Source organism: Colobus angolensis, unplaced genomic scaffold (genome assembly GCF_000951035.1).
Source record: "Colobus angolensis palliatus isolate OR3802 unplaced genomic scaffold, Cang.pa_1.0 Scaffold2, whole genome shotgun sequence".
Lineage (NCBI taxonomy): Eukaryota > Metazoa > Chordata > Mammalia > Primates > Cercopithecidae > Colobus > Colobus angolensis.
Genome location: NW_012115154.1, coordinates 26,165,523 through 26,192,042, shown reverse-complemented (window position 1 = coordinate 26,192,042; position 26,520 = coordinate 26,165,523). Strand labels below are relative to the sequence as shown.

General features: G+C 50.2%; 1 protein-coding gene across 1 annotated transcript in view; it reads left to right on the top strand.

Moving 5' to 3' along the window:
* The window catches only part of PTPRN2 (protein tyrosine phosphatase, receptor type, N polypeptide 2), a 789,125-nt gene that overhangs the window by 319,823 nt on the left and 442,782 nt on the right, over positions 1 to 26,520 (top strand). The window lies entirely within an intron of this gene.

Here is a 26,520-nt window from a genome sequence, read left to right as displayed (position 1 = left end):
GAGTGCAGTTTCTATCGAGGTCTCAGTGTGCAGCCACACACAGAGCATTGCTGGCCAGGGACACTTGCCCGAGCCTCCGAGTGCAGAGCTTCTACTGAGGTTTCATTACATGGTGTGAGGGATTGAACCATTGGCCACAAGCTTTAACCCACCCAGCAGCCCTCCCTTCTCCCAAGACCAGACTGTATCCATGACTCAGAGCCCTCCTCACCCGTCACATTGTTGGTCTTTTTGGTGTGGACAGCCCGCATCCTCTCACCTCATTTGCATAAACCATCAGGTGTGGTCCGAGGGGCCCACCACAAATGACCTCACCCCTGTGACTCAGGAGGCCCCAAGGACTCAGAGGCTGCTTCCGGGAACCAGGACCAAGGCCAGCCATACTCCTTATCACACAACATGCCAACAGCAACTTTTCATTCCAGCTAATCAACAGCTCGTTTCCTCCTCATTCTCTCATCCTGCTCCACCACCCAGGTGGTCATTGTGATCACCACAGCTCCATGCGTGGCCCTGATGGCTCCGTCAGGCTTGGTGGCCACCACCAGGCACCAGGGCTTGATTCCTGGCCCCCCAGTGGTTCTGTCAGGCTTGGTGGCCACTGCCGCTTAGGCTGACATCCTTCAGATTCATGCCTCTAGCCCCAACATTCTACTCCAGAGCAAATTCTTATTCTTCTCTGAGCACAGCACCTGGGAGATAGAACTTGGCTGATTGCATCAGTGAGTGACTTATATGAGAAAAAAAAAAAAATTACTGGGTAAGCACATCCGAAGAAACAACTCAGTGAGGTTTCTGATAATGACACTTTCCCTTCCTCTGCAGTAATGCCTTTTCATAATAAGTTGATCCTTTTCATTACTCCCAGCGTGGTGCAGCAGACCTCCTTTCCTGACAACCTGGAGGCGTGGACGACGTACCGTCCTCCACACAGTGCTGGACGTGGGGCCACTGTGGTCCGGGTTTACTCTGCTCGTGTCATTGAGCCCCGTCTATCCTGCACGTGTCCCTCTGAGTGGTCGGTGGTGCCAAATGCCTGGTGCTCCGTGAATTTAGGTCTGAGCCATTTTAGAGTCTCTGCATTTAGCATTGTATGAACTCACTGCTCACTGCGCGATGCATCCTTTGCCCTGAATGGACCCGGTTGAGATTCTCAGTGTCCAGCCTGACTCTGACACATACAGAACGTCTCTGCGCATCCGAGACGCCTTTTCATCCACCTTGGGTCTCTTGGCATCTGTCTCCCGAGTGGAGGAGTCACTCACATCATCCGGCCTTCCTCCTGTCATTTAGTTTGCCTTTGCCCTCCTCCGAACTTTATTTTAATTCTTCTCCACCACAAGAACTGACCGGGACGTGCCCCAAATGCAGCACCTCTGCTTTCAAAGCCTGGGAAGGAGGAGCAGGAGAGGGCTGGGGGCTGCGTGCTCTCTAACCTGGCCTAGAGGTCAGAGGAGGGGCCTTCATCAGAGCATCAGCCACCCCTTCCCGGGCCTTTGCTTCCCCACAGAGGGCATCTTGCTGCTCCCGGCGAAGCAATAATTGCTGAAAATGGGAAGTTAATTGGATGTGAGTGCAACGCCATTTGGCTTTTTGCTTAGCCAGGGCCAGGCGTGGGGGCAGGATTCTGAAAGGGAAGCCGAAGGCTCCACACAGCAGCTGGAAAGCCTGGGCCTGAGCAGCCCCAGCACGGATACTCTTCTTTCTCAGCAGTGCTGGAGAAGACCGCCAAAGTCCCTTGAAAGTGAGAGCTGAGCTGCTCACCATGTCCTTCTGCACCACGAAGAAGAAACAAAGCAGACCCAGAGACTTCAGAGGCTGGCGGGCCCCGGGGGCGCCGGCCGCAGAGCGGCACCGTCTGACTGTAATTAATGCATCTTCCAGACAGCTGCTGGCTGTAAACGCCCCCCCCCCGCCCCGCGTCTCACTTCCGCCCACCTTCTTTACTCAACGATTTAAATTGTTCTTCTGACTTTATCTGTCACTTTATTTACTGGCTCTTAACCTTTCTTCTTTTTTTAAGATATAAATGAGTATAACATCCACTGAAGATGACGATGCCTTCTGGAAAGTGTGGTGAGGCTTTAATTCCTGGAAGATATCCTCTGCTTGCCCTCCGTTTATTTTTTTCTTTTTTTTTCTGAAGTCTAATAAGCATTAATGTCCCAAATCCTGAATATGCATAATGATTATATATTTTTCATTTACAAAATAAAAGATAGCTTAAAGGGCTTTTTCAATCTCTCACTTGGTACACTGTATTCTCACAGGTTGACGGCATTTTTCACAAACATATTGTTATAAATGAATACTTTGTTACAATTAGGAGCATTTCTGTGGCTTTATTATTTGTCGCTTCAACCTCTGGTGAGACCTGTCTTTGCCTCAAAACAAAATAGACCCCAGATGTCGAACACTGGAAATGAGTGAGTGCATTCCTTGCCTCAAAACAAAATAGACCCCAGATGTCGAACACTGGAAATGAGTGAGTGCAGGAATGCTGGAAAAAATTCAGAAAGGTGTAAAATTCATGACCTCACCGTTGATGTCTCCATCACGGCAAGATCAAGGTCATCCGTCAGATCACACAGTCTTCCAGAACAGACACTCGGCTCTGTTTTTACATTTTGGAAAACCCGGGAAGGCTGGGGAAATATTAAAGGCTGCAGTGGTCCAGTTTATTAGCAAGCTGTGTTTTCTTCCTCATTTTTGTCCCTGGTTTGTCGAATTAAACACATTATCTGTGGACCTTTAGCAGATACTGAAGATTTATCACTTGAGGATATTATTCAACGTGATTTCTTCTCTTCTCTTTCTGACTTAGCAACAACAGTTTAGAAAGGAAAAGGCTTGGAGAGAGAAAACACATGGGTCCTGAGGAAGAGCTGTGGGCCTGGTTCGTCACTGAGCTCTGGTTGTGCGGGGCCAGAGGGTCTGAGATGGCCCGTGCAGTGACCAGGGCTTTGGCAGCTGAGCCCTGCACACTGGCGGGCTTAGAACGGTGCAGAGCTCTCCAGGCCCTGCACCCCCAGAGTCTGAGATCGAGGTCTCAACAGGGCTGTGCAGAGAGTCTGAGATCAAGGTCTCAACAGGCCGTGCACCTCGGAAGGCTCCAGAGAGGGTCCTCCAGCCTCTGGTGACTCGGGCACCCCCACCACTCCTCGGCTTGCAGGGGCCTCCCTCCCACCTCTGCTGAGTCACCAGGTGTTCTCTGGGGATTCTGGCCTCGCCTTCCCACGCGGCACCTCTGTCTCTCTCCAGTGCCTCCTTCTTCGGGACACCAGTCCCTAGATTAAGAGCCACTCTAATGGCCTCATCTTTAACTTGCTTCCCTCTTTGAAGACCGTTTCCAAATCACATCCCATTCACGGGAGCTGGAGCCCAGGACTCAGACGTGCTTTCCTGGGGGACATAGTCCCCGAGCAGGTGGCTTAGCTTGTGCTTTGCTGGGGGACACAGTCCCTGAGCAGCCAGCTCAGCTCTGCAGAGGGTCAGGGGCTTGCACAGAGCTGCTTCATCCTGCGGGTTCTCGGTGCGGTGAAGGATCCATCCTGGGGATATGCCATGCCACTTCTGGTGAATTCTTTTCTGTACTCTTCTACCTTTGAGAGGGACCAGGCTCCAGGTGGAAGGTGCAATTGCCCTAAGGAAATGAGGTCACCAGGCGGGCTCTGCACTCTGACCTGGTCATGAGGAGCACGCCTGGCCTGTGCTTTCCACTGGGACCCCAGGTGGTGTTGCTTCTGTTCAGGAAAAATGCTTCTAATCTAACAAAATAGTATTAGAATTGTCATTGTTATTATTACCTGTGTATTTTCTCTCTACATGTCTTTGATGATGTCGTAAACTGGTAGATCGAGTACTGTTTACTTCCATAGTGCCCGTGCTCATTTTATCAGCTCTTTTGCAGCTGAGTTGGGAGTGGGGCAGGGAAGCCTGTGAACCTGTTATTTCTGGTTGCTGCGTTTGCTGTGTGGATGGGCAGGGCCGGAGCTCCCAGCCCTTTTGAAGATGCTTTCTGGACCTTCTCTGCTTGACAAAAGCAGCTAAAGGTAGGAGGCAGTTAAAGGCTTTTATTTCCAAATGGCAGGGCCATACACATATCTCTTCTTTTTCTTCAGGCGGACTGCAGAGATTAGGAAGCCTGATGTTGAGAAATGTCACTGGTTTCTTTGGGGTAGAATCTGGAAGAATGCTTTTAGAAGAAAATCATAGGATTGGCCTTAAGTTTAAGGGAGACTTAGAGGAGACAGAAAGGACCCCAGTGCCCCCAGCGAGAGGGTACAAACCCTGTGCCCCCAGCAAGAGGGTACAGACCCTGTGCTCCCAGCGATACGGACCCCGTGCCCCCAGCGAGTGGTGGGGGTGGGGGGCGCTGCCGGGCAGGACAGAGGTGTGGGTTCTTCTTCACTCCAGAGCAGGGGTGTTCGAGTCTCAGTGGCTCATGTCAGGCCAGGTGACCAGAGCAAAATAGCCCCATGTCCTGGTTTGAACATGAAGACAGCTGATTCCACCAGGTTAACCAGTCTTCAGCCTGGTGATGTGGTGCTGCTGGCCTGGCCGTGGTCCTCACCCTTTCAGAGACCCTGGTCTCCTAACACAGCAAGGAGAGGTGGCTCCCTCCCTCTGGTGCATGCTGGACTCTCCCCACGCCCCCTGAGCCAGCACAGGCTCCCGAGGGTCTGCAGCTGCCCCGCCCTCCTGGGCTCCAGCCAGTGTTGGCTTGTGCAGGACACAGCAGCTCTGGATAAAGAATGGCCCCGGTCAGTGTTCTGAAAAATTAGGGCCTTCTTCTTAAGGCCACTACTGTTCAAACAGTATTTTCCTTCTAACAGTTAGAGCTTCACTTGCTCCAGGTGGCGTCGGTTAGTGAAGTCCGCCTGCCTCTTCCAGGTGCATCGATTGGTTAGTGAAGGCCGCCTCTCTCCTCCTCGTGCCTGGTTTGCGGTTCTCTCCTCTGCCGTCTCTGGCTGGGCCTTGCAGGCTCTGGCTGCTTCTCCTGCGGCTCGTTTTGTTCCTTCCTCTCTCATCTGAAATGGCTCCAGCCCAGATTCAGGAGGGAAAGGAGGAAACCGGTGGGGCCTGGGCGCTGCTTCTCCTGGCCTTGTTCTTCAAGCCCCCTTTGAAGGTTTCAAGCTCCCGCTCTTTCTCTCCCGCCTCTGCCTCCGCTGCCTCCGTGCCTGCTGCTTCTGCGAGCTGCGGTTCACGTTCTGGCCGGCCGCAGCTGGGTCCTCAGGACTTGAGGAGAGGGTCCTGTCAGGGCCAGCTTTCTGGTCGGGTTTTCAGCCATGAAAATGTCCAGAGAATCTTGGTCTGAGCTGGAGAGGAGACAGCAGGGTGGACGTGACGCTGGGGAGGAAAAGCTTGGGCCGTGATCCTTGTCTGGCCGTCTCGGATCATAGACAAATTATTCACAAGAGGGCCTCTGCCTAAAACTCACCATGCTGGCTTTCTTGGTGGACTTTTCATTTCTAAAATATAAGGAAAGTTCAAACTTTAAGGCTGCAGAAGGAAGTGAAGGCTTCCGATGCTGTTTGCAAATCTCTCGTTTCTGACTCAAGACAGTGAAGGTATGGGGGATCCCAGGCCTGGCCTCCTCGCAGTTTTGGGGAAGCTGCCTCTTGCGATTCTCCCTCGGTGGCTGTGTTGGGGTGGGGCCCGTTTCCTCTTTGAAAAGGACGTCACAATCGTCTTCCTGTCTCGGCTGTGAACACTCACAGGATGTTGCACAGGGTGCCAGGGCTCTGCTCTGCTGGGGAGACCTCTGTCCCAAACTCTCAATCATATTTTTAGAAAGTGAGGCTGGGTGGCTTGTGGGTGTCAGAAGCATTGAGGATGAATCACAAGTGTGAAAATACGGGAGTGAAAACACGGTGGAGACGCAAAGGGAGCTTCGCGTCAGGATAGGGGATGGTGGAGGGCACCCACGTGTTCCCACCGCCCCTGGTCCCGAGGTTCTCACTAAGGTTTTTGGTCCGATCTCTTCCCCTCCAAACCTCAGGATATGGCCAAGAATGAGCCCTCTCAGGCTGCTCCCCAGGAAGCCCATTGCCAGCCCATGGGGGCCGAGAGCCACCTGAATCCACATCTGCTCCTCCCGGCATCAAGGGTCAGCCAGTGCCCTGCCTTTTAATTTTCCATTGATTTAAACAGGATCACATGATTTCATTTAAGAGCATTTCCTCCACTGTTTCTGAGTGGAAGCCAGGAGATGAGGTGGCTTTCAGTTCTATTTGACTTCCTGTCACTTACATTCCCCTTTCCCGTGTCTGTGGAAGGATGTCCAGGACCCAGCCTAGGCGTGTGGGTAAAGACCTGGCTGTGGCTGGGCACTTTCCACAGGGGCCGGCTCTGCCTGGGGCTAGGGTGGGTGAGCCCTGTTGGTTCTAGGACCCCAGACCTACCTGGTGGGCAGAGATGACGGAGGTGCAGCACGGGAGGAGCAGGTGTGCGGTGCCGGCGAGTGGCAGTTCCTCGGCCAAAAGCGTCGAGTGTTATGACGGCAGAGTCGTTTGAACCGTTTGTCACCAGCATACTCAGGGCAGTGCCCACTGACGCGGTGCCCAGAGCCGAGTGGCGGCCGGACCGTCACTGCTGCGTGCCCTGTGTTCACGCAGCCCCGCAGAGGACAGGGCCGTGTGGTCAGGCCTCTTGATGGAGCTTCCTTGCACCTGACCCGTCACAGGATACACGGAGGGCGCTCTGCCTTCTTCCTGGTGTCCTGCATGTCTGAGCCGAAGTGCTTTGCGGGGTGAGGGCACCTCTGCGGGGCTCAGCGGGCAGCTTTGAAACAGTGGCCAGGTTGCTCCCTGCAGCCAGGCCCACTGCAGCTTCCTCCTGCACCGGCTCACGTGGAAGAGGGTCTCGGTTTTGTCTTTAATTGGTAAAATTTGTTTCAGTGTATGATTATGTAGGAACTACGAACACAAGGAATTATCTTACATTGTAAATATTTGAGTAAAAAGAATAATTTCAATCCATGAGGGCACCTATATCATGCATCACTCAGCTTCACCAAAATCCACGCCATGCTGTGCTGCTGGCCTCTGAGGGCAGCGTCGGTGCCCGTCCCCGGCCCGTACCTTCCCAGGTGGATGTTGTTTGCTTTGTGTTACTATGGTCCCCTCCGATGAGCCCAGCCCACCAGATCACACCATCTCCTCCTGAATTTTTGCACAAATACGTTCCATCATCCCTGGTATTTTACCTGTGAATTACTGTTAGGGAAAATATATCAGTAGCAGAGATACTGATTCTGTAATTTTTCCTAAATAGGCACTTACTCCGGATGAAACCACAAAGTCTAAATAATACATTAGCACGCGAAGATCACTGAGCTCCTTCCACCCTCTGCGCCGACCCCGGTTTCCATCTAAATCGATATCTGCGCTGCCTCAATGGGGCCCAGCATGGGCCGTGCTTGGCATACAGAGCAGCTGCACCTGAGCAGCAGCCGAGGGGTCTTAGGGAAGCTGCTGCCCCTTCCAAACACGACTGCCTTTGAAGCCCCTATTAATTGTCAATAACAACTGCTCCCTCCATTACAAAAGGAATTGAAAGCAAAAATAAGACCCGGACAATAGAACATAAACGGAAGAGCAAATCCCACTCCGGATTGGAATTGTCTGCTGGGCTCATTAATCCCTGGCCTGGCGCTGGGAGCGTGGGCGCCGCTTTTCTTAGGGTTTGCTTTCTGATCTTGTGTCAATTACCGCACAAAGCCTTCACACCACACAGCGAATCCTTTTTATAAGTGTTTTAGTTTTTGTTCAATATTTTATGTTTCTGCTTCTAAATCTTACTTGCCGATATCCAACTGATAAGCTGAGCAGGGAAATACAAATACACCAGCCATCATCCCCCAAGGTTGTCACATATGTGTGTGTTTCTTTAGCTTAAGTGAGGTTATTTGATACTCGTGTTTGTGCTGTGTGGAGTTAGGCCTTGTCACGTATAAGCAGTTGTATTCCCACAGGGCTATTAAAGAAGTAAACCAAGTTGGCCGCACAATTCAGCATCTAAAATCTGACATTGTTTTCTGGGGAAGGCGGTCGTGCTAGGGGTGACGGGGGAGACCTGGGGATGTCGGTATCTCTCAGCATGGCCGAGAACAGACACTCATCCAGGTGTATCATACCATGGGGGCCTTTGTCTGCTTTCTAAAATATTAACAATGTATTTTGGATGTTTAATAATAGAACAGGTGAGGGCCCATCAACCGCATTGTGGCTTTACCTGCCAATCTGGTTACCAACCATGCCACTGCCGAGGAGGCGCGGCTCTCCCACGCTCTGAAATGACGCCTTTCTCTTCTGCGCTCCTAAAGTACGGGGTGTTTTTCAGACTCAAAGGTCAAGTCCTTCACAGAACAGGGCTGCACGTGTCTTTGTCCAGCGCACGTTTGCCTGCTTTCCTCGGGACACCTGTCACTGCAAAGCCCAGCTGCCTGCTTACCCATCTAAGAAGAAAAGCTCATTCTGACAGTCACAAACCACCCACTGCCCACAGTCAAGCAGACAAGGACTCTGCAGACCCCAAACCCCACTCAGTCTCTTTGTTTTTGTTTCTGTTTTCCTTTTTCTTTTTTAGGTAGATTTTGTCGCTTCTTGAAAACCTCTTGTGTGTTTGACATTTTTCTAAGTGCAGTCGCAGAAACAGGCAGTGGAAAGGAATCGAAGTCAGTGTTGAGAGCACAGCTGAAGCTGCTGATGCTTTATCCGCCCTGGAAGGCCTTCGGCGGCTCCTGCCATGGCCAGGCTGGCCTTGGCCCCCCCTGCTCCTAAGGCAGTTTTCTCTTCCATTCCCTGTTTGTCACAAGGCTTCTTAGATTCTGCCCCACAGATCAGCCCCGTGGGGTCCGGAGCCACATCCTGGTGGTCGTCTCCTTGGAGGGCCTAGGATGCACTCCTGGCTTAAAATGCCTGTGACCTTGTGGAGGACGTGGGCAGCGAGTGTCCCTAGAATCGCAGCTGCACAGGTGCCCTGTGTGCCCAGGGAACGCCCAGTACATTTCTCAGCAATCATTTTGGCATTTTTTTGCTCTTAAAAACCTAAATGCCCGCGTTTCACTAGAGATCTCGAAGTTGCAGAGGGCTGCGGGGCCGAGTTATTTCAGCCGAGTGGACAGCTCAGGGAACCCATGTTGTTCTGATTGATTTGCTTCTTGGAAGGAACTGACTGCAGATTTGCCCAGACTGACCAGTCAATTAAGTCAGCGCAGGCCGTCCAGATGCCTGGGTTTCTGATGTGCAAGTGCTGAATGGCAGTGAAGACCTGGAACCCCACCACCCCGGAGCTCTGCTGGCTGCACTGGGCACGTTCACACCACCCTGCGTGTGTGTGCCTATGTGTGCCTGCACGTGTGTGCCAGGCCCTGTGTGTTTGCCTGCATGTGTGTGCACGACTCAGGAGGGACCGACATGACTGAATGGCTTGACAAGGGGAGAGGGCAAGGAGGAGATGACAAACTGGGCATGAAGATTTGTTTACTTATTTCAAGATAGGTTCTTAAGAATGTGTGTGTCTGCGGAATGTAGGCTCAGAGTCTCTACGCAACTGTCTTCCTTAGCTTCAGGAAATACTGTAGTCCAGGCAGTGCGGGACCGGGACAGACACCACGAGGAGGGAGCACAACAAGGAACTCGCTCCTTGGCTCTTCTCCTTTGCAGTGGATGGGCCAGTGCTGCAGAATGTGTGCGTTTGAAAAATTCTACTTGAGTTATTTCAAATTATAGATTAGAGAAATTTTTTTAAGTGTGTTAATTACCACAAAGAAAAATACACACAGCCACAGTAGAGGCCAAGATGTCCTCAGATGTTGGGAGGAGCACCGGCCATGGAGTGCAGCCATGGGAGCAGAGCAGAGCCTCGCCTGGGGCCCGAGAGGGCAGAGCAGAGCCTCGCCTGGGGCCCGAGAGGGCAGAGCAGAGCCTCGCCTGGGGCCCGAGAGGGCAGGGCAGAGCCTGGGGACCGAGACAGCTGCCTGTCGGTGTTTCCTGGGACACAGGTCTTGCGGTGCTTACCTGGTGAGCTCCTCCTTTAGCAAGATGTCAAGAAATAAACCAGGATTGGCTTCCGGCTACTCCTTGTCGACATGGGCTTAGGTGAATTCATTAAAGTGGTTTTCTATGCTAAGTTGTTGAGAGTTTTCCAAGATGAATGAGTTTAAAACTTGTTAATCAATAATGAGTCACAAGAAAGCAGCCACCGTTCTGCTTTATGCTGGGATTTTTGTTTATCAGGGATAAATGCACACTGAAAACAAAGCCCTTCCCCATTTCCCATTGAGGACCAAACGGGAGTGCACAGGGTTCAGACTCACTGGGGCCACCCTGCTCTTCCATCCCCCACAGAACAAGGTGAAACTGGGTGACCTTGGAGGGAAACACTACCCTTGATCGATGAGGTTTCTAAGGTCCAGGGATATTGTCTTATTTTTCTTCCTATTTTTCAAGTAACCCAACAGTGCCCTGCTCCGGGGTGCTCAGAGCGCATTCCAGACTCCCAGCCAAAGCCTCCGTGGGGCAAAGGCTTCTGGCATGGGCAGCCTGATGCTTTGCTGCATCGGGAAAAGCCAGAGGCTGCCCCAGACAGAGTGCCCAGGTGCTGGGGCCTTGGCTACGAACACATCACAGGCTGCACTTGTCTTCACTCAGGAATCACCGTGGGAAATCATGGAACTGAAGGGGGGGGTGCTTCCTTGGGCCCTCGTTAAAGGATGACCCAAAGTCTTGTGGTGGAGGCCGTCGGGAAGGACGGAAAACACTCAGAACCGTGTAGGAAGCGGGGTCATCACGCCGTAGTGTTAGCACTGGGTCAGATGAAAGCACTCGGTGAGGCCTCTTTAGTTCCACAATTTAAATTCATCCCTGAATGTCTCCTCGCACCACGTTTGTGGAAGTTGCTGACAAGTAGAGGATGCACTTGGCTGGGGAAACCCTTCCTACCAGGGCAAGCCCAAGACCAAAGCTTCTGGGGACGCCGTCACCTGTCTGGCCCTTCAGGGAGGAGGCCAGCCGGAGTGTGGGGCCTCGCCTCGTGGTGGGTGGTGAGGCTTCCAGGTTCAGCCAGGGCAGTAGCAGCAGCCCTTTCTCTGCCTCTCCACAGGGACCTTGTGAGATCACCTCATTCTTGACTTTAAGACTTGCTAGGACAGAGGCGGGTGGATTCCAACCCATGGACAGCCCCACCTGTTTTAGTAAATAAAGTTTCACTGAAACTCGGGTTGGCCGATATAGTGGTCTTTTCTAAAGCGCTACAGCCTGGGCAGCTTCAACAACAGGAGTTCCTCTCCCCACTATGGAGCTGGGCGTCAGAGATCAGGATGTGGGCAGGGCTGGCTCCTCCAGAGGCCTCTCTCCTTGGCTGGCGGGCAGCGCCGTCTGGCTGTGTCCTCACAGAGCTGTCCCTCTGCACCCATCCCTGTGGGGGAAATTTATATTCTGTGCTAATTACCGATATGTTCCCTTCTTTTTAAAATGATATCCTCTGTGTGTGTGTGTTTGCGTGTGGGTGTATACACACATATTTATGTATCTATTTAGGTATTTGGTTTTTGCTGGCATCACTGATGAGGTTTCTCATGGTCTTGTCCTGAATTAGAAAAGCGTTATATGCATTGGTCGTTATCTTCCTTGTTTCCTCCCTCTTACCTGCTGCTTTCATTCAAGGCGTTTGAACTTGTTTTCCATTATAATTACTGTGGCTTGAGTAGCATCCAAGTCTTTCCTAATACCTGCTGTGTTCTAACAAAGCAAATATAGGCATTAAAACCTTAGAAACCAGAGGATGTCAACAAATTGGAGGAAATTCAGAGAAAAGCAACATAAATGATTAAGAGACTGAAGGATTTGTTTGTGAGAAAAGTGGAAAGGAACTAAGTATGTTTGTCTTGGTAAAGCACCAACTAAGGAGGGGCAGTAAATGCCTTTAAGAATTTTAAGTCTAGAAATCCCAAGGAGAGAGAATTCTTTTTAGGGTGGTAGAGGGAATTTAATTACTGTAAGAAAAAAAAATCTGATCCGACGTCTGTCTAGGAATAGCCTCCTCTATAGAGGGGGCTGCAGCGGTGGGGGGAGCCTGAGTGAGGACGGCAGCCACGCTTGTGGCAGGACCAGGGCTTTGGAAGAAGAAGGTGATTGCAGTGACCCCAATGGCTCAGGCTTCTTCCCTTTTTATTCAGCAAAACACAACTCCTGTGCTCAACCTTCGACTGGACCCAGGGTCCCTATTTTTGTCTTTCTTACCTTTTCCCTTTTCTGTATCAATTTCTGCCATAATCACTGGGTGTTGGCTGGTGGGCTTGGGGGCTGCAACAGCCACGTCAGAGGATGAGCACGTGGCATTGATTTTACTCCCAACATGGTGGGCAAGTCAGCCCCAGCCCCTGACAGCCTCTGCCCTGACGGCCTCTACCCCTGACGGCCTCTGCCCCGAAGGCCTCTGCCCGGACGGCCCCAGCCCCTGATGGCCTCTGCCCCTGAGGGCCTCTGCCCTGACGGCCCCAGCCCCTGACGGCCCCAGCCCTAATGGCCTCTGCCCTGAGGGCCTCTGCCCTGACGGCCTCTGCCCTGACGGCCCCAGCCCCTGACGGCCTCTGCCCTGATGGCTGCACGATGGCCCCAGGCTGGACTCTCCTCTGCGTACCCACTGTCAAACCCCGCAATGACCTTAGGATGTAGGGCGCAGGCCAAAGCCCGCCTCTGTGCCCTCGCCCCTCCCTCTCCTCTTGTCCCTTACATTCCCCGCAACCCAGAGCTGCAGGTGGCCTCTGCACAGGCATCACCTGTTCCTGGGACATCCCCACCCCCTCATCTCTGAGAGCTCAGTTCAGGCAAAGCCCCCCACACTGTACGAGATCTTTCTGCATCTCCACCCGGACGGCCGCACAAGGCCACGCTCCCCGCAGCTCATGTATGTGTAGTGTCGGCCGAAGCAGGTGAGTTGCAGTAGCTGAGAAGCAGGGGTGTAACTCACAGAGCCACAGTGATAATGGCAGTTGCAGCAATAACAGGCAGGGCTGGGGCTGGGGTCACCCCACCTGGGCCCTGGCCCCGGTACAGATGCTCCTCAGTTCAAACCACACTCAACAAGCACACGGGGCCCAGCTCGGGCTCCACCAAGAGGATGAGCTGCCGTGCAGAAGCCTTGGGGCTGGGCATAGAATTTGGATCCTGGATGGCCAGTGTGGTTTGGAGCAGAACCCTGGCCAGTGACTGGACCTGAGGAGCAGGGTCTGGGATCCAGGGATGTCTGGAAAAGCTGAGGGACTGGTGAAACAGTGGGAAACCGTGTCCTGGAGATGCTGGGGGCCGCCGTCCTGTCTGTGAGATGCCGGGGGCGCCGTCTTGTGCGGCCCCAGCCACACCGAGGCCGAGCTGTGGCCTCAGGACTGAGCACAGGGTCCGTTTCATGCTGCGCAGCTCCCCCCGCGTTGCCAGGCACAGCCAGGCCTGCAGCTGTGGGGTCCCTGAGACGGGGTGGGACTTGGGGGGGACACAGCCTGCTCGCCGCCTTCCACTGAACACTAACTCTCCAGCCTGGTTTGTTCAATATGGGTCTTATCTATGATGGGATCTCAAAACATCCTGCTGATTTAAAATAATTTAAGTGCCCTCTTTCATTCTTTGAACTTTTTAAGAAGAAAGATACTAAGGAAGGAAAAGAAATAATTGCACGAATAAAACCAGTTAATCACGAGGCCCTGTGGGCATTATGTGTGGCCCCATCCCTGCCCTCCGCCGCACCGTCTGACACGGTCCCTCCAGCTCATGTCCTTGGAGCCACCCTTCAAGAGAGGCGGCGTCAGAAACAGCACAGCCTCCGCCTCCTCCTCCTATTGCATGTCCTATCCATGTGCTATTTAATTACATTCCAATTAATTTAGCATGTATTTGCTCATTAGAAATAATGCTTGAAACAAAATATCATTTGGTGACAAAACGCACTCTTACAGAAACAGCCCTGGGATGGGGATCGGGGAGGCCTCTGAGTGGCATTTTGCCGGTGCTGGGAGCCCATGGTGGGGAGGATGGGCCTACATGAGGCCCTTTGGTGGTCCGGCTGCAAGCCCTTCCGGGGCATCCAGACCCGGTTCGGTTACACAGTGTCTCATGCTAGTGTGGGTCACATTAGAGTGTATTTCTACTTCCTAATGTTAATGAATTAATTTCACTCTGTTTATACTTTCTTATATTCGTTTTTTTTTGAGATGAAGTCTCGCTCTTGTCCACCAGGCTGGAGTGCAGTGGCCTGATCTCGGCTCACTGCAACCTCTGCCCCCTGGGTTCAAGCGATTCTCCTGCCTCAGCCTCCCGAGTAGCTGGGATTACAGGGGCCTGCTACCGCGCCCGGCTAATTTTTGTATTTTTAGTCAAGACAGGGTTTTGCCATGTTGGCCAGGCTGGTCTTGAACTCCTGACCTCAGGTGATCCACCCACCTCAGCCTCCCAAAGTGCTGGGATTACAGGTGTGAACTACCACACCCAGCCTACTTTCTTATATTCTTAAAGAGAAACAAATTGAATGTTTGATTAGGAACCATCTCTACCACATATGGTCACAGGACACGGAGGCAGCCTCTGTGGGATGAGAGATCCATTTCAAGCTGAGATGATTTTCCTTGTAGAGGCCTCATTTTCTGAAATAAATTTCAAAGTTCAGGGCACATCACTAGTATAGGCTAAAAATGTTAAGCTCCCAGAAGTTAGCATTTCCAGGCAGATCCAGCCTGATGGTTTTCTACGTCACACACAGAGATTTACATACGTCCAGTTATAAATTCCATCAGAGCGCACACTATGCCTCAGTCTTCTCTGGCCACCTTCGCCGTGTGTTAGAGACATCATATACAGGCAAGAGCTTTTTCCTTCTGCAGACCTGTTGTGCTCATTTGTGTGTCCAGCGGAGCCTGTGAACAAGCACACAAACTGTTCCAGTTACCCGCCACTTCAGCAGCACATGTGGCCTGGCGCCAGCTCCACACGTTTCTTGAAGAGGAATCAGCCTGGTCCTTTTAAATTCCCTTCACCAGCCATTTAGAAGTCTGCAACACGTTCCCCGTCTTGTCCCTTGATAGCTCAGAATCTCCGGGAACTTTCAAACCCACCACTCGGTTGGCCCCAGAAACTGAGGCGCAGGTGTGCTGGGCTGACGAGGGCTGCACATGGAATCTGAGAGCAGCTTCCCGACATTGGGGAGTGGATGTCCAGGCCCCACCCCACAACGACGGGCTTTTCGGACCCTGTCTCTGAGCAGAGGCTTCCATCATGGAACTCCCGGGGCTGACTGCAACACAAAGTAAAAAGAAGGGGACCCCGATGGGCACAGCCTCAGGTGGCTTCTGTCTCGGAAGCTCCTTGCGTGTGTGAAATCCTGAGGTGTGGGTTGTGGAGCCGGGCAGAGTCCTGTGTCCTTCTGTCCCTGCTGGCTGCCCAGCCCTGGCTGGGTGCTCCTTCTTTGTGGCACCCCGGACTCCTCTGATAAGGGTCTCCACATGGGCTGCTGCTGGGGAGTCAGACATTCCCTCCTGTTCCAGCCCCGTTCTCGGCTGCTGAGTTAGTCAATGTCAATGCCGAAACTGTGTGGTTAATACAGAAATGGGAAAAAAGACATAAATTCTCATGGGGCATTTTGAAAGCTGACCTTGCCCCTTAATGTGGCCACACCCCATTTCAGAACTGCCTCTGCCAGCTCAGGCCTGGACTGCCTGCACACAGGAGCTCCTGGGCACCCCTCTCTGCCCCCAAGCACCGGGGTGGAGCCTGGAGCCCAGACCCTGCTCCTGGGCCTCATCCTCCCCTCCCCAGGGAGGGGCTGGGCACTGGGACCCTCAGGAGCACTGGACTCCCTGGGAAGCCTCCCTCTAGAGATTCCAGCGGGGCCTCTTTGATGTTCCTAGCTGGCAAAGCCAAGCTCTGTAATTACCATGGCCCTTTCTTCTGAAACAAGCTCCTTCATTTTGAGCCACTCTTGTCAGCATGTGCTGGCGTTCATTTGCAAATGCACCTTTGCTGTCGTTTTAAAGCAAAAAAACGCATTTCAAGAAGCACCACTGGGCCCTTTGCCATGGTGTTTGTTAATGTTATTAATCTGATTTAAATGAAAATTATCCTTTATATTGCTTCCCACATAGGCACACTTTTTTTCTCTTTAAAATTGAAAGGTTCTACCAAACGCGATGTTTTCCTTTCCTGCAAGGATGTGCGGGGCTGTTTCAATACAGATTTAGTGAGAGTGCAGCAGCAAAGCACTGTAGGTGGTGAAGCCCGGTTATCGTGTGTATGATTAGTTTCACCTTGTAGCTGTGTCTCTGAAAATGCAATTAACAGTTTCATATTCAGCGTAGCCAGCTTTTATTCCTGCCGCATGGTGTGCAACATTTGCATCATAAAAAAAACCTAATTGGTAAACACCGTCTTGCCAGCTTCTCTGCGATCCACCCAATTCTCTCCACGTTAATTGGCTCAGCTTCAGCACACGCTGGATGGAATTTCAAAGGACGCCGCAGATTAGAGAGCTGGCAAGCACTTGTGTTTCACGGAACCGACTCCAAGGAGACTCGGGGAAAAATATTTTAAATTAATGCCAATTGCAGGCGACTTGCTTGTCCAATTGTTGCCATGGAGACCGTTGTGTCTGCTAATCTGATGGGTGTGTGTGTGTTTATTGGGATCCGTCTCTAGTGACCTTCAGAGAGGAAGTCAGCCGTGCTGAGCTCCGCGCCTCGGAAAGGGTGGCCACTGAGTGGCCCCTTCTCGACTCGGCCCTTCTCTGGTGACTTTCTCACTCTCACAGCCCACCCCTTTCCCCCTTCAGCCAGGCTCGTCTGTGCTGTGGGCCCGGCGTGGCACAGGATAGGGTCTAAGCACATACAGGCCACACAGGGCATCTGTGGCTTGTGAAGTGTGATGCTCTGCCTGTGTCCATGGGGAAAGTCATCCAGACCTCGGGAGCCCCTGCCCGTCCTCCCCACCTCCCCTTGTATGAAGAGACTTGGAATCATCAGGGGGCTCCTGAAATCGGAAGCATCGTTTTCTTTTCTCTGAGAGGCCTCCGTGTGGATTTGCTGATTACGAGTCTGAATGAAGAGTTCTTGGGAGTGGCTCTTATTCCCTGAATGAGGAAAAACAGCAGGTGTCAGTCCACGCACTGTACGTGTTTTCCACTGAGGCCCCCAGAATCTGAAAAGGCCACGCAGGCCACACACTGGGGCCCCACGGCTGTCCCTGCCACATGTGAGGAAAGAGGTCCAACCTCCTCCCCAGGGATGTGACTGCGGCTTTCTTAGCAGAAGCTGATCCCTTCGTTCCCCCTCCTTCTTGATCCCGGCTTCCGTGTCTGTTTTTGTCTTAATTACTAGGCTATAGTGAATGGACGTGTTTCCCTTAGTGCTGGACCTGGGACCATCAGACAGTTGTAACAGACAGACGTGTTTGTTATTTGTTTTGAACTCCTAATAATAGCTGGTTGCTTAATTGCAGAAAATAGGAAGAAAGACCTCGTATGTTCTCTGCTACTGGCAAAAATCAGTTCTCTTTAGTTATAAATTAACAATATGAACTGCTGGTGAGTAAAGAGAAAGGGTGCTGCTTTTTCCCTAAAGTGGATTCCAGATACACATACAGGGGCGAGGGGTGCGGGGCGGTGAGGACCTTTCTCTCTTCCACCCCTCCCTCTACCTCCCTCTCACCCTCCCTCTCCTCTCTCACCAGCCCTCCTCTCACTTTTTCCCTCTCTCTCCCCATCTCTCCTCTATTTGTCACAAATTAACTAAAAGGACCTCAGAGTTTTTAATCAGTAGACAGGGGGTTTGTTCATTTTAGGTTATAAACAAAACGAACAATCAGAGAACATATGGGGAAGAGGGAACTAAAGGTATAATGGCTTAGAGAAGTTCGAAGATCAACAACCAAATCACTAGATTTAAAGATTCAATGTGGAGTAGAAATGAGGCACCCATCGGCACTCTGCAGTGCTCATGAAGAAAGGCCAGCTGACTGCCCAGACCCCCTGGGTGTCTGGAGCTGAATTGTTTTCCTCTGCTCTATCCGAGCCTCTCATTTCAGCAACCCACTTTTATCTGAGGGATTTGCAAGATACAAGGGAAGAAAAAAGAGAAACAAATGAGAGAGGAAAAAGGGAAAAAAAGAGATTCTGCAGAAGTTCTTATTCTCTTAAAAATTAGGAAATGAAAGTAAGCTTTTGCATTAAAAATACTGCATGAAAAACAACAATCTTAAATCTTTTTTGGAAGAAGAGGAAAGACAGGTGGAGAGAGGTAGGGGATGGATGGATGAATGGACAGGTGAATGGGTGGGTAGATGGATGGATGTGTGGTGGATGGATGTGTGGGTATATGGATGGGTGGATGGATGAATGGGTGGAGGGATGTTTGGATGGGTAAGTAGATGAATGGGTGAAGAGATGGCTGGCTGGCTGGCTGGCTGGGTGGGTGGATGAATGGAGGGACAGAGGGAGAAATGGATGGGTAAATAGATGGATGGATGATGAATGATGGATGATGGATATGGATAGGAGGGTGGATGGATGATGGATGGGTGGAGGGAGGAATGAACTGATGAATGGGTGAAAAGATGGCTGGCTTCCTGGATGGATGGGTAGATGGATGGATAGATGGGGAGACGGATAGATGCATGGATGGAAGGATGGATGAATGGATGAACAGGTGAGTTGTTTGATGAATGGATGGATGGATGGATGAACAGGTAAAGTGATAGATGGATGGGTATGTAGGTAGATGGATGCTGAATGATGGGTGAGGAATGGATGGGTGGATGGATGCTGGTTGCTGGATGGATAGATGAGTAAATGGATGGGTGGATGGAGGGATGAAGGGATGGATGAATGGATGGATGAACAGGTGAATAAATTGGTGGCTGGCTGCAGAGACAAATGATGGATGGGGTAGATGGATGGATGAATAGGTGAGTTCGTGGATGGATGAATGGATGGGTGATTGGATGGATGGATAGAAGGATAGATGGATGGATAAACAGGTAAATTGGTGGGTGGATGGATGGATGGATGGGTAAATGGGTGGGTGGGTGGATGGATGGATGGATGGATAGGTAGAGTGGGTGAGTGGATGGATGGATGAATGGGTGGGTGGGCAAATGGATAGAGAGATGGATGGATAAATGGATAGATGATGAATGATGGATGATAGATGGATGGATAGATGTTTGATGGATGGATAGATGGGTGAATGAATGGATAGATGAACAAGTGAATTGGTAGATGAATGTATGTTTGGATAGATGGTAGGTCAATAGATAGAGGGATAGATGGATGAACAAATGAATTGGAGGATGGATAGATATATGGATGGATAGATGGGTGGATGGAAGGAAGGAAGGCAGGCAGGCTGGAGGGATGGATGGATAAATGGAGGCATGTGTAGGTGGATGATGGATGGATACATAGGTGAATGGTTGGATGGAGAATATTCAGCAGTTGCAACAGCCCTGCCTAATGAACAGTCTCTTGGAAACTTTCCAAATCTGCTCAGGGAGCTGCCTGGCTAAGAAGGAAGGGAAGGCACAGGGCCATGATTCTGAAGTGGAATTCAAGGAACCCAGTATCTCCCTCAAGGAGCCTTCTCTTCAGCTTATGGAAGCCCTCCTAAGCTTGAGGGAGTAACATTAACTTTTCTCCTTTATGGTTGATTTTCCTTCAGATTCTTACAGGTGTTCACTGGCCTTATGAGTCATATATGAGAAGACAAACATAGAAGTGCTTGGCATTCCATCTGTGGGTGGAAGGATGGGCACATGAACTTTCATAAATCTCTACTTCTGTCTGACTTCACCTCCACTCTCCATGGAGATGTGGCTGAGTCTAATGTCCATTCTCCTCTCCTTCTGGAGAAATAGAACTGAGGGTTTGATTTGGGTCACAGTCACCCTTACTTGGAGTAAAATCTGCATTTGCCAGCTCCCTTTCATCTAGGTGTGGCCAGTGGATCTCAGCTAGAAGGTTAGATATGTGCCTTTGCTCCCTCATTTCCCTTTCTCATCCCTGCTCTTGGAATGCAGATGTGATGGCTGGAGCTGACGCTACACCATGGTACAAGAGGTGACCTGGGAATTTCAAGAGAGGAGAAAGGAGGGCTTCATGGATGAGTCCCCATATTGGCCCTGAACTGCCTGCTTTCACATTTTTATATGAGAGACAAATGTACCATGTTTCAAGCTTTGGTAATTACAGTCAAAGCTGGTCCAGCAGAGGCAGCACTCCAGGGCTGCTGCCTGTGCCTCCATACCCACTCCAAGTCAATCGCTGGACATACTTGTTAAAAATCCTCTTTCTACGTTTTGTGAATTTTGGTAATTCTTCCATACAGATGTGTTACTCCTTACTTTAAAATGTTCTTCTGTGGCTTACTAAGCACTAGGGATTTTTTCTTTGAAATATTTGCTGTCTGAGTGGTGTGAGTTTGCTGGAGCCAGTCTCACAGTGACATGGTGGGTAAAGCCAGCGTCGTGTCATCTGTGTGTCAGCCCCTGGCAGTTCCCCCTTCGTTCCCTGTCCTTTTACCTATTCACGCACTCACTGAGCAGATTGTTTTAAACATCTGCTCCTGAAAGGCACGTGTCAGACACTAAGAACAGTGCACAAAGGAGATGTGTGGTTCTTGCCCCCGACGTGTGGGATTCTCTCAGCCAAGGGGTGGGAAGGAGCAGTTATCCAACAATTTCAGGACCAATGGCTCTCCTGCAAACTCAGGATTGGAGTGGCTTCCTCCACGTTCAGAAAGGGAAGCCCTTCTCACCCAAGTTGATTCTGAAATCTTTGGTGAGTTATGGAACATTTGATCTCTTATTGTTGTAGTTTTTCAACCAAAAAAAAAAGGAAGAAAGAAACCATGATTTGACCAAGAAAGAACTGCGGGGGAAAAGCACCTTTGTATAAAATAACTCTCTATGACCAACTAATCCAGCTGGATTTTTCTAAGTAAGATTGTTCTTTTCTCTTTTTTTTTTTTTTTAAGGTATTGTTTTTTTTTTTTTTTTATTTTATTTTTATTATACTTTAAGTTCTAGGGTACATGTGCATAACGTGCAGGTTTGTTACATATGTATACTTGTGCTCTTTTCTCTTTTTAAAAACAGGACTCATCTCGCATATATCTGCTCTCACTTTCTCCGTGGGTCCGAGGAAAGTACTCTGTGAGACAGAAATTCAGTGACAGTTTTTTCAAACCCCTTGTCCCCGATTATTAGTTTGTAGGACAAGTTCCCTAAAACACCAGAGGAGACAAAATGTAAGGTGTAGTTTCCTACTTTCATTTTCACTTTCAGTGTTATATAATTTTATATCCTTCTTTGCTTATAGCTCCTTAAGAACCTAAGCATCATGATATGTTCTTAGTTCGTACAATTTTCCATCACTAAACATGGTGATCGTCTGTGATGATGGCCTGGTGGTGTAGGGATTTCTTTTAAACATGTGCTCCCTCTTCTGGTTGAATGGATGCTTCAAACTGGAATGAAATCAAACACCTGTGCATCTTTTGTGCATCTTTGATTCAGGTCATTGGTATTTGTTAAAATCATAAGGGATTTCAGAAACAAAGATGGTAGTGAAGAAACCTCTACCAACTTTTCACAATCATCGAGAGATATAGACTCTGGCGTGCTCTTTTGTAAATTTTTCTTTCTTCCTGTGTTGTGAGAAGGCAGGGGCTGATGTGAAAAACTCACAGCATCAAACAGGCACATTCAGTGTCTTCAGCAATGACGTACAGACCCAGGTGGGGTTTTGTGTGGGTAAAATCACCACAGAGATCCTAGCAGAGACCACTCTGTCATTTGCACACCTTCCTGTCATTTGCACACCTTTGTGGTGTTTGCTGGGATCTGTGTGCAAGGTGCAAGGTGACTATTTCAGGATTCCGTCTGTGTTTACAAACTGGTAACTTCTAAAACCTTCTCTGTGGAGGCGATTGTCATTCTAAGTGGAAAGGTCTTGTTAAAATGGGGCTCTTCCTCCCCTGCCCGCCTGGGACCATCTGGAGTGGGGGGAGCAGCCACACTGGTCTTCCTAGCATCTCAGGTGCTCCGTGGGGGGCCCAAGACCTCACTGAAATTTGAAAGGAGGAATCTTAGTCATCAGGAATAAATTAGCTTTTGTTTACTGTGTGTAAGGCAGCAGAAAAATAAGCAATACTTTTTTAAAAAATAGACTTTTTAAAGTATATAAACTCATACTGGCGTTATGTAGGTAAGTTTAAGTTACTCTGAAAATATATATATTTGAAGTAACTTTTACTTAACTGGTGCTATATAAATGGGGTGCTACTGTATTTTCCTTAAAACTTGAATTTTTTCCATAGTTTCCAATAGTTTCAAGATTTCGTCATTGCTTGTTAGCCTAAATGCATAGTGGGCAGGACAAAACAGAATTGACATTTGTAGAAGTAGCTGGTCAGTGGTGTTTCTGAGGTTTTGAGCAAATCCATCAATCTTGGAATTCTTTCTTTTTCAAGTGTAGAAATGATGTAGTGTGTACCCCACTGGGAACCACCCAATGCTGTTAACACACCATTAAACACAAGCTATTTGTGTATCTGTGGGTTCACTCTCTAGATGTCTCTGTGGCACCTACGATGTCTGAGGCCTGAAGTAGGCTCTGAGCTGGTGGATGGGTGAGTAAAGAAAGGAAAAGATGGATCTGGAGACCCCTGGCCCCCCAGGATCTCACGGTAGTGGAGGAAAATGAACTCCGTCCTCCCGTGTTGAGGCTTTGCCTTGTGCTGAGCTTGCTGAGGGCTGCTGGGGATGCCCAGGTAAGCAGGGCGGTTCACACAGGCCCTTGCCTCCTCAACAAGGACAGGGACAAGAGGAAGTGTTCTACGGGATCCTGCAGGGGCATAGCAGGAAGTGAGGGTGGAGGGTCTGGGGCAGGTAGAGGCCAGCCTGGTCTTGAAGGCTGGGTGGGAGACAGTGTCTACTCAGTGGGTCTAGCTGGTGCGCATGGCAGGGCAGGATGGCATGGGGAATTCCGGGAATGGCATGGCATAGACCAGTGATGAGGAGGGTGGAAATCCAAAAGTTTCAAGTGTACATTGAGTGTGTCATTAGCCATGCTCATAGATCCAAATCAGAAATGCAAATGCTGGGTTGGTGTTACCTCTTGTGCTGTTTCCAATAAAGCTCAAAGATTGATCTCTTTATCCTGTGTTATATACCCAGAAAGAGCTGCACCCAGGCAGGAAGGAGATTTGGAACTCCTGGGATAAGCTTTGCTTTTTGGCCAGAATTTAAATGTGTCCTTATACTCAGCTTGATGTCATGGTTTTTATGTTAAATGGGAAAATTTTACTCATCTAAAATTTTTTATTAAGATTACCCAATTATTAGGAATCCTGGCCTCATCGTTGGAAACATTTTATGTACTGTATTTTTAATATGCTGTTATTTACAAATCACATATACCAACATTTCTCTCATTTGCAGGTTCTGCTTGCACATGCTTAATTGGCTTCATTTGCATTTAAAATAAGACACTATCTTTCCCATGGATAAGAACAAGTTGCTATGTAGAATGAAGACTTCTTTTGGGAAATTCTTGGCAAAGAACCTAGCTGAGTGGTGACAGTTAATAAATAGCACGTATTGTGCATAATCGTGCTTCAGAACTGCTTGCATTTAAATTGGGTGGAATGCAGATTTGGTAATTGACGAGGGCATTTTCAAGTCCGAGCTGGAGACTGGGATGATGAAATGTCTGAAGTGTCGCCTTGTGCATGGGCACCTTTGCGGGTTCACCGAGGGGGGATGGTATGGGCACCAGGTGGGGCCTGCTGGGGCTTTGTTGGTTTGCACGAATGAGAAGAATTCCTGCTATGCCTGGAGGAACTGATCACATAGGAAGCTCGGTGAGTGCAGGGATTGCAGGGAGCTTAGAGGCAGGAAGAGCATCTTGGAAACGAAGGTGAAAGGAGAAAGCCTATGTCTCATTTCAGAAGAAGACTGAGAATATCAACATGTGATAAAATTGAACGGTAAACATTTACTTACCACATTTAGTGGCATACGTACTTAGTAAAACTTTTTATAAACAACCTTACAATGACTAGACCATGAGAAAGATAGACACGTGCGTGGAAGAGAATATAGAAATAAAACTGTTGTAGGAGTGTCACTTAAATTCTAAACGTTGGTTAGATGCCTGCCATGTGCCAAGTGCTGTGTGAAGATAAATCAAAAAGTAGCCCTGAAGGTTTTAAAGCCCTGTGGAGACAGATCACTGCTGCCTGCTGTTGAGGGACAGGCGGCTGCTTTTGGAATGACTTCCTTTATTGTTCAGGTGCAATTTGTAAAATAAATAAGAATCAGTGGAAGACAAAAATATGAAATAAATGCTAAGCCGTTCTTTGATAGTGAGAAAGCACCTGAGGGTGTTTCTGCCGTGTGAGCCGCCGCCGTGCACATGGGGCATGTTCATCTGTTTATGAAGAAGGACAGAACTAAGTTGAAATGCACAGACCTGGCGGGGAGCCCCCGCGGCCTCCTCTGAAAACAGAGCCCTGTGTTTTGGTGTCTCACTCCTGTTTCCTTTCTCCTGAAAATGAAAATAAGAATGGGCAATTATTCAATATTTTCTCATCATGCAATCAGTAGAAGTTTTGGTCAGTGTAATCATTGATTCATTGATCTGTTCATTCCTCAGAACCCATCAGGCAGTGTGTATGCACACACCCACACACATACACGTGCAATGCACACCCACACCCTCCCACACAGCACACCCCCACACACACTCACACATGTGCACATGCACACACGCAGACACACACACACACACCCAGACACACACACACACCCAGACACACACACACACACACACACACATGCACGTGCACACAGCATAGGGGCCAGACTGACTGTGATACTTTTCCTTCTAGCCCTTTCTGTGTCTTCATGCCTTCGTCAGATGCACCTTGCGTTTCCTCCACCTCAGGGCCACATCTCATCGCCACCGGCCATCATCCGCTCTCTGCTCTCTGCTCCCTGTGGGAGGTGCCCTGTGAGGCCCTGCTTCCCTCCCCAGTCCCTGTGTCTGGGTCCCCTTCGTCACTGTCACACCCTGTGGTCACTCTCCCCTTGTCCTCTCTCCTCGATGTGGCATTGGTGTTGAGTGGGCTCAGGTGAGGTTTACAAGAAGCAAAGGAAATGTTAGGGCCAGAACACCTCCTGCTGTGGGTCCCTCAAACCCCTGCTAACCCTTCCTGCCCACTCCCAGCACCAACCACACCCCACATCGCTGCAGCTCCCCCTGTGATGGACTGAAGTGTGTTCCCGAAATTCACCTGTGAAGTGCTGACGTCCGGGGCCTCATCAGGTGACTGTACTTGGGGAATAACCCCCAGGACCTCACAAGGGACTGTATTTGGAGAAAGCGTCTTCCAGGAGGCAACTGAGGTTACATGAGGTCATGGGGTGGGCCCGGCTCCAGCAGAGCTGGTGTCCTTGAAAGAAGAGATGCTGGAGAAGAAGCCGCATGAGGACACAGGAGGACTGGCCACCCGCCAGCCAGAGAGGCCTCAGGAGGAACCGACGCCCAGACCTCAGCCATCAGCCCCCAGTACCGAGCCGGAGGGGCCTCAGGAGGAACCGACGCCCAGACCTCAGCCGTCAGCCCCCAGAACCGAGCCGGAGCACATTTCTGTTGTTTGAGCCGCTCAGGCTGTGGGGTTTGTTGAGGCAGCACTAGGGAGACCAGCAGGCTTCCCACCAGAGGACCACACAGGAGGCCCCCTGGTCCAAAATGCTGCAACTGTGTGATCGCGCTGGGGTGTGCATAGGGTTTCTTGTCTTTGAGACGTGATGCGTTACAGGTTTACTTTTGGAAATGTGGGGACAGCCAGGTGGCCCCAATCAGTGTGTTTCTATGACAGACCCGAACGATCTCTTGGCCTAAGGGACCGCGGGCCTTCCTTCCTCTGAGTGACGAGGACACTCAGCTCGCACAGCCACACCAGGTGGCTCCCAAGCCCTGGCATCTCTCTCCACAGCAGTGGGATGGCCATTAAGGAATCCATCACCGTCCACGGCTGCAAAGAAACAAGGAAACAGCCAGTGGGTCATAAGCGTGTCCGCATCCGGGGCAGCTCTTCCCTCGTCAGATCTTTGCCTGGGATTGGCCCTTGCTGGGACTCACTTCAGGTGCCCAGCAAGCTTGTGAGGCTCAGAATGGCAGAGGTCAGCTGTGTTTCTGGGATGTCGGGGAGACGTTCTGGATGCCAAAGGAAAGCTCCAGGGCCAGGCCAGGCCGGCACTGAGCTGCACCAGCATGGAGGACCAAACATGATTTGGGCTTTTCTTGGAAAAGTTGGTAAAAATCTATGGAGTCTTTGCATTTCCATTCATGCTGCCTATACGATCTCTCTAAAAAAGCAAAAAGATGTGAACACAGTAATCCCAAGTGGAACACAATGGTGGCCGCTTTCTTATGGGTGTCACACTTGCAGTCTGTTGAACCCTGTAAGCTGGTTGC